Source organism: Macrobrachium rosenbergii, chromosome 55 (assembly GCF_040412425.1).
Source record: "Macrobrachium rosenbergii isolate ZJJX-2024 chromosome 55, ASM4041242v1, whole genome shotgun sequence".
NCBI lineage: Eukaryota > Metazoa > Arthropoda > Malacostraca > Decapoda > Palaemonidae > Macrobrachium > Macrobrachium rosenbergii.
Window position 1 is genome coordinate 67,233,057 of NC_089795.1, and position 14,505 is coordinate 67,247,561.

Sequence of the window (14,505 nt, forward strand, 5' to 3'; positions counted from 1 at the left end):
TATACTTAACTTTTTTCATAGATCCAGAAGGCACCTTGAAGGAGACTTCATGGTTAACAATGGGAGTCCTGAGCCTCTTTTCTCCATTCCTCCACTGTCACCTAGAGGGACTCAGACCCACATAATTCCCAAGTGAAAGACCATTCTCAGTGGCAACCTGTTTTGAAAAGCCTACAACACTGTTGGGACCTTTCCAACACTAAATTTTCCAACAGATTTGTGGACTACATGAGAGATGTAGGTCAACATCCAAGCCCAACCATAACGCAGCTGAGAACAAACCAAGGGTATTTATCAGCCTGCAGACTGATGGGTCCACCTGTAGGGGTCAGGTATGGCATCTTCTGGGGTGTAATATTTTTGCTGCTATGTCAGAATTGCAGGAAGGAGCTCGGCAAAAAGACTGGAGAATAAGAGATTTCTCTGAACTGAAGATTGAATCTTTCCCCTCCAGAATATGTTATGAAAGGAGAAACTAGAGAAACCAAAAGTACAGTGGAGCTCCAGGGCAGTGGAGGATACAAAGTACTAAAAAGTAAACCTGGTCATTTCCTGGGGCTATTAAAGTCATGAATAAGCCTACTCAGGCTATGTCTGGAATGAGTCCCAGATAATGTAACGGTGAGAAAATACTAAAGGGTATAGAAAAACATCACTTGCGCACTGCTTTCCCAAGCAAAGAAGTCCTGGGCAAAGCATGGGCAGATCAACCCTAGGCCCTCCACACACTGACTAGGACCCACTTCTGACTGCTACCACACACTGACTAGGACCCACTTCTGACTGCTACCACACACAGGAATACAGCAGTGATCCTGATGGTAAGGAGATTGATCACAGGCGTGCCAGAGGATGTACCAAGATACCCCTGGGGAAGCTTATTAGCCTGTAGTCCAGAAAGCACGGACTCTTCTCTGTGTGTTTCTAAAGAAATACACAGGAAGAGTCAGAAGCACTCCAGCTTCTTTCCTGAAAAGAATTTGCAGGTGACCAATATGCTGTTTACAGTATGTATACATATAGAAAGCAGTTAGCTCTGCGATGCCCTTTTAGATTTGACATGCCATTTGCTAGAGTACCTTGATATGGGTTTTCAGTGTAAAGTAATTCAGACAGATTTCCTTACAGGTAGGCAGCAGCGAGTTGCTGTTAATGGGATCTTTTGCAACCCATGACGTATTGTGTCTGGAGTTCCACAGGGTAGTGCTCTTAGTCCACTGCTATTGTTAGTGTATACAAGTTATATTTTTGTTTGCCTTGAAAACAAGATTGTTCAGTATGCCAATGATGGCAACACTTGTGGGTGTAGTAAAGTCTCCACTTATAAGAAGTGAAGCTACCCTTAGTCTCAATCATGACATGGAGCAGATTAATGAATGGTGTAGTCGGTGAATTACATGGCTGAACTTCAGTAAAACGAAAACACTTGATTAGCAGATCTTATACATATTTTCCACCCCATCCTCCCCTCCAGGTGGATGGGACTCTGCTGAATGAGTCTGAAGCTTTAACTATCCTAGAAGTAACTTTTGGCTCACATCTTACTTTTGAGAAACATCTGAAGAAAGTGTCAGCAAATGCCACAAAGAAGTCAGGTACTGCGTGAAAAGCCTCATATATATTTATTATAACTGATAAAATCCATGCAACCTTTTTTAGATCATTTGTCCTTCCTTTACTAGAATACTGTTCTCCGGTAAGGATGCCTGCTTCTGCCAGAGATTTATCTCTTTTAGATAGGGTGGTTTGTGGTGGTAGGTTTCTGTTTCCTAATACATGTACAGGATTAGCAGTTATGATTTGGACTTCTTGTTTGTAACTTTTTCATAAACTGTATATTAACAGAGATCTTTCATATTCACAATTGATTCCTGATCCCCTTTTTCTGCTGAGAGCAAACAGATTTGCTGAGCAGCAGCACCAATATGCAGTAAATGTGCCTCGCTGTAGAACTTCTGTTTCAGGGGTTCTTTATTCCTCCACCACTGGACTGTGGAACAGTCTCCCTGAGGATGTTGTGCAACTGGAACTTTAAAAAGTTCAAGTGAGGATACAATGCACTACTACCCTAATACTATTCTCCTTGTATTTTAATACATTTCTATCTATTTATTAATTTATTTTTCTTTTTTAATAGGTGAGATTTTTTTTGCATTTCCTTTCACCTCCTCTTACTTCTTCCTAATGAACACCACATTCTTTGGAAGCTTGAATTTAGAATCAATGGCCCTGTGGGCTTGTTCCAAATGAATTGGGTTTATCTTCTGAACAATAATAATGTCTTAAACTTGGGCACAAATTTGTGTTTTTTTTACTCTCTCTCTCTCTTAGGAACCAGTGGTAATTAATTGAAGAGGTATATGGCAAGAGCAGAGGTGGTGGACTGTCCTATAGCATTGCCAATGCAAGATCATGGCTAACTTTAACCTTAAATAAAATGAAAACTACTGAAGCTACAGGGCTGCAATTTGATATGTTTGATGATTGAAGGGTGGATGACCAACATACCAATTTGCAGCCCTCTAGCCTCAGGAGTTTTTAAGATCTGAGGGCAGACGGAAAAAGTGTGGACAGACAGACAAAGCCATCTCAATAGTTTTCTTTTACAGAAAGCTAAAGGGGCTGCTCTTTTTGTGTAAGATGTTTTAAACATATGCTGTGATGGGTTTCAGCAAGAAGAAAAAAAAAAAAGTTTGCTTTTTTTGTGTACGATGTGTTTTACAGACTGATAAAATAGGTTTGGGTGTTTTAAAGACTGCACTGTAGTGGGTTTGGGTAAATAAGAAAAAAAAAAAAATGAAAAATAAGCTTCCCTTTTTGTGTACAATGTATTTTAAAGACTGCTGTAATGGGTTTGTACTAAAAAAAAAAAAAAAAAGTACTGTATGCCGTGTTTTAAAGATTGTGCTGTAATGGGTTTGGGCAAATTAAAAAAAAAAATTTCTATTTTTTTATGATGTTTTCAATTAATGGGTTTGGAAAAAACTAAAAAGAAAGTGATACTCATCTTTATCCAGTTGGGTAATCTACTATATTGTGTGTGTTGCTTACGAGAGAGAGAGAGAGAGAGAGAGAGAGAGAGAGAGAGAGAGAGAGAGAGAGAGAGAGAGAGAGAGAGAGAGAGAGAGAGAGTGAGTTTGCTTTTTTATTTTGCAAAGCATATTTATACAGTACATTTTATATGTATAAAGAAAAATAAGCTCGCTAATTACCTTTTGCATCAAGTTTTGAAGTTAAAGTGGGATGATATTGAGTGCTTGCATATATGAGGTATTGACAAGTTAGGGGGTGTAAGGGTATGGAGTTGCCATTTATTCCAGTAAATTTTTTTTTTTCTTTTACCTCTACTGAATTTTGGCCCTATTAAACAGGGCCTTAGCTACAGTAATTAGAATAATTGTGACTCTACTTGAAATCCCATGTACTAGGATAAGGACCTGGTGCCTTAGGTTAAGTGGTAGGTCCAGGGCTAAATGGGAACCTGGCATCCAAGGTGAGGGGTCAGAGCTCCCCCCCATCTTAGGCTAAGTAAGGGCATGGGCTCTAGGTGAAGTTAAGTAGGAGTTGAGTTAAGGATCTGCATCCTACATAGTAAAAGTGGGGGATCTGCATCCTACATAGTAAAAGTGGGGAGTTGAGGTAAGGTTCTGACAACCTACGTCAGTATAGGTGGTGAGGGGAGTCCAGGGGAAACAAAGCCCCCTGGCCAGGTGAGGATGCAGGCCCTAGGTGAGTTTAGGTTATACCAATCTGTATTTTATTTGTTTTGTGTTTTTCCACATTCAACACCCAGCTTTCCTACTGTGGTCCCCCAAACTGTAGGATATTTGGGTGCAGCTCACTGTCTCTATAGGATAACTACTTAGTCCTAGGCTATTTGCAACCACTGTACAGCCTATGTCTCATACATTCAAAGCACACATTAAAGCACATGGAAATTACATTTTCAAGTCAAAATTGCAAAAGTGGTTTGACATAACATTCCACAAATTTTTGTGAGGCATATTATGGAGACTTTGGAGCACAGCATAAAACTCCAATACTGAGGTGGGTAAAACTACAGGGTAACACGGCCAGACTGCCATGCTGTTGTTATGGAATGGTTCTGTCTATGCGCAAGACATAAGGGAGCCATAAGTTCAAAAAGGGATTGGCTACGGAAAACTATTATAATAGGAACTAGCCTATACTAACCTAACGTACCCTAACCTAACCTAACCTGGCAGGCTGAGCCCCTGAACCTCGCCCTCCCAGTGAAGGAAACTCCACTTTTTAGCAAATCCTCCCCTATAACACTGCATGCAAGAAAGCATTCCAGGATGGCCAGCATACAAAAACATATCAGTTCTGATGTTAATTATAGCCGACCGCCAAAAAATAATGGTAAATTGTTAATAAGCTGCCAAAATATACAGGAAATGTCAATTCCCAAGGTAATACCCCATATGGGGCAACCACCCATACTTCTGCCTTGACGAGTAGGCTAATATCTAAGTAAAACAATACCAAGATCAGTTAGGATGGATCCCCGAATTTGTAGTGTGATATTTAAGTGACAGTAACCCTGAGTAAGAGCTCCGTACAGAGATATTGTTTATTAATGGTTTTAGTTTTCTGTAAAAGAAAACTTTTGGGATGGCTGCTTGTCTGTAAATCGCACTTTTTCTGTCCATCTCAGGTCTTCAAAACGGTATTATTTTATGTTGCCAATATATATGGAATTGTAACCTACATTTTTGAAAAGAGCTCTTCATTCTCGTTAATTTAAATCCCATAGCAGAAACACTATGCGCAAATGACACATAAAAAACGAATCAAATTAGAACTTATAAAGTAAGGCAATATCGGCCACAGGCCAGCCACAACTACGCCAATAAGGCAAAACTGTAACCAGTAAGCACCCCTGGGTTCATGTTAGGTTGATGTTATTAGACTCCGCTAGGTGCTCAATTATTTCCTGGCCATTTTTGCATGAAAACCCCAAAATAGTTTTCGATGCAAAAATGGCTTGCTGGAGTCTTATTGCCAACTTATAAAATGTCACCGGTAATTTCTTTTTGTAACAAGGCCAATTAATTTCTTACCTAGGCTAACTGGAAGATCACGAGGTGACCGGAAGTCCTTGACCTATTCGCCGCAGCCTGGCCTATTTTCAGCAGAAACATTCAAGACGATGTAGCACTTTCAGTATTTAAAATAATCTACGTCTTTGGTAGTGTCTGTAAATGAGGACATGATGATCTGTAATTACTTCTGCAATGTTCCTTCTAGTCGGATAAATAAGTTTCTGCGATAATAAAGGAAATGACATTCACGACGAATAACTCTCGCTCACATGAGTCGACGACGTCGGCACTCGGTTCACTTCGCGTCGAAAATACGTCGCGTGTGTGCTTATGATGTCAGGTGGGAGACATTCAGTCACAAACGCAAGCCAAACACTTGGTGAATCAGTCACTGAAGGAAACATCAATGGGAAACACATGGTAACGAGCTTTCGATACAGTGCTGCATAATTGTGCCGTCTGAAACTGCTGCAAAATCACTCAGATATTTTTGGGAGAAGTGGACTTTTGATGACCAAGGACTGCGAAGATGCAAGTAATTAATTTAAAGTAAGTCAGCTCGTTTGCATAATGATTTCGTTTGGAAGAGAGAATAAAGTACTAGATAATATGATTAACACTGCAGTGAGAGTATAGAACAGAAAACATTTGATCAAAACATTTTGATCAGGGCGTTTCAACATTTTGGGGCCTGTGGGTCTCTGTCCCATTTGGGGCCCCTCTTATGGGGTAAGAGGCGAGCGAAGCGAGCCAAAGCAGCTTGGCGGTTTCGGGGGGATTCGCTGTAAGCCACCCCCCCCCCCCGGAAAAATGTTTAGAACATGAGCACTTGTAGGATCATTTTAAAGGCACTTGTAAATGCAAATTTCAGAAATTTTATTCCTTAAAACTAGTTGTACATTGAATAATTGAAGATCCGCTTAATCCAGTTAAACATAACGATAAATGGTAAAAATGAGGATAACAGTAATGTACTGTGATGGTGATATGATGTGGAGGGAGTTAAATGAATCAGTATTGCTGGAAGGGACTTCATTATGTGAAGGGAGGTAGATCAGAGTGAGGGAGTTAGAACAGAGTAAATGGAGGTAGAACAAAGTTTGGGGTAGAACAGAGTGGGTTGTTAGTATTTGTTTAACCAGACCTCTGAACTCTTTTAGGGTTCTTCTCGGGCTGGGAGCGAAAGGAAGTTAAAACAGTGAAGGGAAGGTAGGATAGATTGAGGGGAAGGTAGAAGAGAATGAAGAGAAGGTAGAACATAGTGAAAGGGAGGTAGGACAGAGTGAAGGGAGGTAGAACAGAGTAAATGGAGGTAGAACAGAGTGAAAGGAGGTAGAATAGAGTGAATGGAAGGTAGAACAGAGTGAAGCTGTGAAGGGAGGCAGAAAAGAGTGAAGGGAACGTAGAATAGAGTGAAGGGGAAGGTAGAACAGAGTAAAGTGAAGTTAGAGAGTTAATTTAATATTGCTGGAAGGGAGAAAAGGGAGAGGAAGGACCACAGACCACTCCCAGATTATAAACAAAACAAAAGCACTGGTATTCTTGTTGATGTTAGTACACTTGTTAGTAGGTAGGGCCTTCTCTTAACACTTCTCAAGTTGCGCAATTTCTCCTACTGTCCTACAAGTTTCGACGTGCCTTATTGGCAGCAAACTCCTCTATTATGTTACTCACATCAATTTTATCCAGCACTTCTGATTCCACTGACATTAATACCAAACTACTAAGCCTGTCTTGGCTCGTCGTGCTGCGTAAATAGTTCTTCACTAGCTTCAGCTTTGAGAAGGATCTTTCACAAGAAGCAATAAATGTTGTTATGGTAAGTAAAATTCTGATTGCTGTTGGAAGATTGGGACAAACATCTTTTCCATAACTATTGATTTTTTTTTAAATATCCAGGGGTAGCCTCGGTAGTTCTCTATTGAAAAACATTACACGTGCATCTCTTATATCACTGAACAGGAAGATTGGCTGGACATCGTCATAAAAGAAGGCAAAGTCTGCACTGTGTTTTTGAAGCGTTTCCTTGTCCATAGATTTTAAAAGTAACTCTGGTTAAAGAAGGAATCCAAAGTGCTCCACATGGTCTCCTAGTCTCTGAAATCTCTCCTTCATTTCCACACAAAGCCTGTCTAAGATTTCCCTTGCTACACGCTTAAATTCCTGTTGCCTGCTGAGTCCTTCATCTGATGTACCTGTACCTTCTCCAGCCATACGTTTCTTCTTTCTTATTCTTCTAGTTGTTGAAAATCCATAATTATTACTTCCTTCTTCCGCAAAGTTGATAGACTGTGTGATGATCTTTTCCCTTTCTGTCTCATTTCCTAAAATAGACGAGAGTTTATCTATCTCAGCAGCAGCATCAGTTATATTCAATCCACTCTGTTGCATTTTTTTCTGAGCAAAATTAATTGGCCTTACGATATGTGACCAGAATTCCGGTTAAGCAAAAAACTCATTTTTCAACTGCAGACAGGAGGCCTCTGGCTTTACTTCGAGTATCTACTCGCTCATTTGGACAGTCTGCAAGCTTCTCTAACAATTCAATCATTTTGTCCAGATGTAAGGAAACAGCTCTTGTTGCTTCCTCTCTGGCAGACCATCTTGTGGTGCTTTCTTCTATACCGTCTACGTACATTTAAGGTAGACTTAGCTACATATTATTCATAATTCTCTCCCTCTCCCACACATGACAATTCTTGCCCACATCCCGTTACTCAGGGCTGGCCCAAGCACCCTTCAATGAAGCCACCGGCCTCCTGGATTAAGCAGAAGGCCAGACTCATTGAATCATTTGAATGTGTATTATCCGGGCAAATGGGGCCATTATGGTGGCCCTCAGAGGATAATATAGGACCCCTATAAGCAGCAATCAATTGCCTTAGATCGGCCCTGCCCTTACCCCAATCAAGGTTACCCACCCTCCTCCGATCCGTATGAGAAGGTCTGTAATGGGCTCTACGATTGGGAGGGGGCCCCTGGAGAGCCCTATTTCTTTTACATAACATTTTTGTTATATTTTTGTTCACAAAATTATAAAGTGGTTCCCTTTAGTGGGACCCAAACTTTCGGGTCCAAATATAAATGGGGCCCTTGACCATTTTGGGGCCACTGGGTTTAGCTTGTCCTGTCATAGCAGCAATGGTTAAATTTCGCATTTTGGGGCCCGGTGGCGATTTCAAACAGCCGCCCCCCCCCCCCCTCAGGAACGCCACTGGTCATTACTTAAGTTATATGCTAAGGTGAAGGAGAAGTATGTATGATACACTAGTGATCCAGAAAAAAAAATTTCATGGCAGGGCACCAATTTTCATATAATACATACTATATATATATATATATATATATATATATATATATATATATATATATATATATATATATATATATATATATATATATATAAAGAGAGAAAGGGATAACGCATGCATTTTGTTTAGAATTCAGTAGTTGATATATGGAGTATTTTACTCACCTTTAGAATATTAGATGCGATGATTGATAACCAATAAACATTTTGGATGTATATTATCCTAATGTTAAGTGCTTGAAATGTTATATTCGAATAGTAGAATGGCGATTAAAGCATTATCGATGGGCTAACTATGGAAAGCACACCTTTACAACTTGCACTTATGGCGCCAAGATGACTGTTTCATGCCTACTCAAACAAAGTTTTTAGTTTATTTCACCTTCAGAACCTTGTCCATTCTTTTTGGCCTTTATTGGCTCATTCATGTGTACCATCTCTCTTAGCTTTGCGCTTTTCTGTTCAATGACCGCTACGCGTTCCTGTGAGCAAGCCATTTTAATGATAATTCTGTGCAAATAAATAGATTAATATTGTACCCTTTACTCAAACCACAATTAAGATTATAATGTTACAACATCTTCTGAGCATTTCTGATCATTCAATTTAATTTACCACACTGTAGTTGATATATAACATTTGTCCGGTTTACTGCTATTGAGATAGAGCACGTTTCTAGCTTTAACAACCCGGCGAACATAATTTTCAATCCTAATTACATATTCTCCCCAACTTTTTTTTTTGAAGACTTCAGGTTCTCTAAGGTTACAAAATATTACCAATACCCTTTTAATATACGAAAACGAAACATGCTTCCCATGTTCTTTTTTGTACCCATGATGATGGACGCCCACCCGAAATTTGAGGTAATGGATATTCTTTGAATTAGCTTTCGGAAGGGTACACTACCTTCCATTGTTGAGATGCAAATAATTGAAGATCAATTGAAAATATGACGAAATATGTAAGTAAAAAACGTAAAAAGTAGTTGGAAGTAAACAATCCAAACTGACAACTGCAGTGGAAAATGTTATTCGTCAACAATTCATCACTCTAAAATAGTTACGTAAATATGCTTATAAGCATATGTATGATAGTAATTTTCATATATATTATTAACTACTTTTTTTACACCCCATTTTGCCTGGTATTTCGGTATTTGATATTTTAGTCTATGTTTTTTTCATGAATACGTTTTTCTGATGTCTATCGCTATCTCAAGATTATCGGGGTTGCTTGCCCCCTTCGATTTACTTTTCTAGTTCTTATCCCATTTTTGTGTGTTCCTTTCTGTAGCTTCCGTGCACAAAAAATATCACTATAATATCTTTGTAAAACATTTTACACCTGTATGCAATACGCCGTTGCTTAATATTCTCTATTTTAAATATAAGTTTTTGCTTCTTAAACTTTTTCATTAATCCTTTTTTATTCTATTGTTTCTCCCAGTTTCTGTTCTCTGAACTTTGCTTTTTTTTTTTTTTACTTTTTTGATGAGTTACTGTCTGTTTGCTATCTGCGTCTCTTATCAATAAGCATGTTTTTGTGCTTACAAATGTAGCCTGTGTTTAAGAACTTGATTGACTGGTTTATTTTGTTTACTCGTACTATGTTTCCCTTCTTTGCGTGTGAATTGTTATTATGATTGTTATAAGTAACTCTTGTTCTCTACCTTTATCATTTTTCCCTCATAGTCCTTAATCCGGTCCTGGTTTAAGTTAATTTTTGGTTCTCTTGCTTCCTATGTTCCTTTCCTGTCTGCTTTTGCTCTGAGCAACTTTCCCTTGTTTAATAGAGTATCTGCAAATTTCCATATAGTCTTCTTTTAGCGTCTGACTTTTTTTACTTAATTCTGCCCGTTATTTAACGGGCGCGTTCATTGTGTTTGAAAATAAATTATATAAATTTTAGAAACAAACAGATATTATTATTAACCTTAACAAACGAATCATTTCAATGAAAGTTTAAATGTTTAAATGTTATTCAATAAAATCAGAACATTTAAAAAGTGTTCCAAAATATGGAATTTTTTCTTTAATTTTCTTACGGAATATTTGGGGCAGTTTTAGCATGCAATAAAGCAATCAGATAATAGGTAAATGGAAGTCTGTAAGAGGATATTATACCCACTGAGGAAAGAAATAAATAAATCATAAGCTTTACAGAAATGCGAAATATAATCAAAAGTATGGAACGCAACTTTCAGCTGATTTGTGTAACAGCTCGGGCATATTGTTTTTACTTTTAGTACCGATCCAAGATGGCTCTTTCCCGTAAGTAACTTTGCCGCTCTTCAGTTCATTTCTAAAGTGATTTCTTAATGTTTTTGCACATTGAAATTGGTGTAATCCAGATTTTCTATGCAATTGCTCATAATTATTTTCAAGATGGAATTGTTTGCTAGGAGACATGGAACACTGGGAAGTTTGATGCCGTCGTAGTGTCCGGCACCGACACTTTCGAGGCTAGGGTAGGCTATTTTAGCCCATAATTTCCTGTCTTGTACCTGATAAAGACAAATGGCTTGCTGTGTAATTGCCATTGAAAGACTTGTAAGATGTCTAGGGCGTCTTAAATGCTAGGCTAATGATGTAGCTCACCGGATGGCAATCTACCGTAAGGTCATTGGTATACCCCAGGCGTAGGGAGATCTACCATATCCTAGGCTGTGCTAAAACATCTTTAAGCCTAGGAGTCTTAGGCTGGAAAGAGGGATAATGTTTGTTTCCGGTCTGAACATTCCTACACGATTTTTTATTAGCCTATATCTTTCGAATCTTCATAAAAAATAAGGTAAAACAATTTCAGCGCAGTTGCGCGGCCTGATTCCGCCAGTCGCTGACCTGGGACAGGCTATGGTCTTTTTGGGGGTCCATGGGGGCTTCGACCCCCCCAGCCTGGTCAGGGCGCGTTACTCTACGTTAGGTTAGGTATGTAAGTTCTGGTTAGGTCAGGACTAGGCATTATAGGAAAGGTTATGTCTATTTATGTATGAGGAACCTCTCCCGGCCAATGGCTGGTGGGAATCAGGCTGTGAACTAAAGTAAAGGGTAATTCTAAGCCGGCTGTCCGCGGTGAGCTAGACTATGGCAATTGACGTTTTCCTATGTTATTTTACTTCCTTTTAGAGTGAATTTTTAATATTTTGTCGGGGCTGTAACTAAGCTGTCATTGACCTTGAAGACTACACGACTTGTATTGCCAACGGGGTAGGTCTGGGCATTCCGCAAGCCCCACCCCATAGCTAATACGGCAAAATTGTAACTAGTAAACCCCCTCAAAAATACCAACCTAACGTGACACCTAGAGGTGTTTACTGGTTACAATTTTGCCATATTAGTTATGGAGGGATGGGGGCTTGTCATGAATGCCGGCTTAGACCTACCCCCAAGTAGTACTTTAGTGTGTAGTCTTCAAAGGTCAATTACGCAGTATATTTACAGCCGACTAACAAAAATATGACTTTAGATTCTTGTAAGGCAAGTAAAATAACATAGAAAACGCCAATTGCCACAGTCTAGCTCACCGCGGACAGCCGGCTTAGAATTACCAAGTAAAGTTTTACCAAAAATAAAACATTCTATGTACACTCGGCGAGGAAAGTGAGGATACAATTTTTTTTAAATCTTCGGACATATATTGCTCAACTTTAGAAAGGGGAGGAGAGCCTAATCTTATTGTGTTTGTTTTTTTGCTTGACCTCCTATAACTTTCAATCATATTCTACGGTTCTGAAATCATCGATACTTTAAATGCAGTAGTGTTTTACAGTATTCGCTCAAGTTGTAATTTGCAGATGACAGTTTTTGAGCAAAATAACATTTTTCGACATAACCCACCAAGTAACCTTACACAAATGAATTTATGACACCACAATGAACAGAATGCTTGCATAATCGGAAACGCGATCTTCCATAATGAAATCAAGAGTTAAATTTGAGCTATGTCCAACGAAAAACATGGGGAACAATAAAGGAACAAATGCAATGTTATGATGAGAGAGAGAGAGAGAGAGAGAGTGAGAGTGTTGCTGTTGTGTAAGCCTAGGCCTATATGTAGAGCTACTCATTCCATTATTTTGTTTCTTTTAGAGATTGAGCGATACTATATTTGTATAGTATGTTTTAGCAATGGAGAGAGAGAGAGAGAGAGAGAAAAACTATGGCAACATAGTTGTTCCTCTGCCAGTTGACCTGATTCAGAGCAAACTGGATGATATTCTCAGTTTGCTTCAGAAGGTTCCTCCTACGACTCTGATGACAGCGAACTTATCGCTTTCTCCTGTCTCTTCTGAGGAAGAAGTTATTCCAGAACAAGATGCTCCTTCGTTGGCGTACTCTGCGCTGATGAGGTTCCTGCTAGCGACTTATCCTAGCTTCTTTTCACCAGCTACTCCCTCCGTTCCTGCTTCGACCTTCTTTATGGAAGCCCTCAGACGGCCCTTCGAAATTACCGAAATTAGTTCTTTCCTCTTCAGCAAAGAAGGTACTGATGAAGTTAGAAGGGTGGTTTTCTGAGAAGAGGGGAACAAGACAGCAGTTGTTTTGTTTCCTCCTTCCAAATTGTCCAGGTCGAGCCAGGTTTTATGCGACTGGAGAGCTCCTTTCCTGGGAGTTCTGCCTCGCCTCGGGAGACTCCGGCCCATCGACTGCTAGGGAGATCAGCTCCCTCAGCCAAAATTATGTTCTTGGCCTGAACTTGCGCACCTTCTTAAAATATTTTTAGGTGTTTGAAGCGATGAGCTTCCTTGACTGGGCAGTGGGCGCTCTGGCACGCAAACTTAGAGTGTGGTCTTTGCTATCTCAAGAAATCTCGTCAGATTTCTTGGGAGTACTTTCCTGTATTGACAGGGCCGTTTGCGATAGTACACAGGAGTTAGCCAGTCTGTACGCCGTGGATATTCTTAAGAAGAGGGAACTTTGGTGCTCCTTTACTTTGAAAGGCGTCGCTCCGTCTCAGAGATTGGCCTTCCTATTCTCCCCCCTTGGACAAGATGTATCTTTTTCCACAGGCTACAGTGCTGAACATCGCCTCTGACCTGCAGAAAAAGAACACTCAGGACCTGCTCTACCAGTCTACAAGACGCCTGCTTTGAGAAAGTACCTCAGGTTTGTTTTCAAGGGCAAGATGTTCCAGTTTCGGGCCCTGTGTTTCAGTTTGTCAACGCCCCCCCAAGTGTTCACCAGAGTGCTGGCTCCCCTCGCCAAGTGGCTTCATCTGATGGGGATCAAAATATCCCTTTATCTCAATGACTGGCTACTGCCTTCTCAATTGAGAGAACAATGTATGGAGGACCTTTCAAGAACTCTTCTCCTGGCATAGGAATTGGGCAGTCTCATAAATCTGGAGAAGTTGCAACTGACTTTCACAGGAGATTCAGTATTTGGGAATGAGGAGAAATTCTCAGAATTTTTGGAATGACTCTTGCTTAGCCAACAGATGAACGATCCTTCTGGGCACCTTGTCCATGGAGCAGTTCGTCTCTCTGGAGAGGCTACTTGTGAGGTCTCTTCAGTATTATCTAAAAGCCAGCTGGAACAGGAAGAAGTTCCCAGACTCGTTTGTATTTCCAGTAACAAGGGAAGTAAAGGAGGATCTGTGCTGGTGGAATTGCAAGAGAAGATTGACAGAAGGGAAGTCTCTTCTCCCTCTGAACCCAAACCTAGAGTTCTCAGACGCATCGAGGTTGAGGAACTCTCCTGAGGAACAAAGAGATCTTAGGAACGTGGTCTTGGGACCAGAGTTCTTGGCACATAAACACGAAGGAGCTAAAGGTGATACACCTGGGCCTTCAATTCTTTGCTTCAGAAGTGCACAGCAAGACAGTGGAAGTACATTCGGACAGCACGACTGCGCTGTCTTACATTGAGAAAGGAGAGGGACACACGCTTTCTCCCTGTAAGAGTCAGCGAGGAACCTTCTCCTCTGGTTGGACCAGAACAACACAGGAGTAGTGACCTGTTTCATACAAGGGAAGCTCGATGTTCTAGTGGACGAATTAAGCCACCAAAAACAAGTTCTCCCCACGGAGTGGATGTTAGACCCAATAGTTTGTCTGAATCTATGGAAACTGTTGGGGAAACCTGTGTTAGATCTGTTTGTGTCCTCCAGGAACCATCAGCTCCCTCT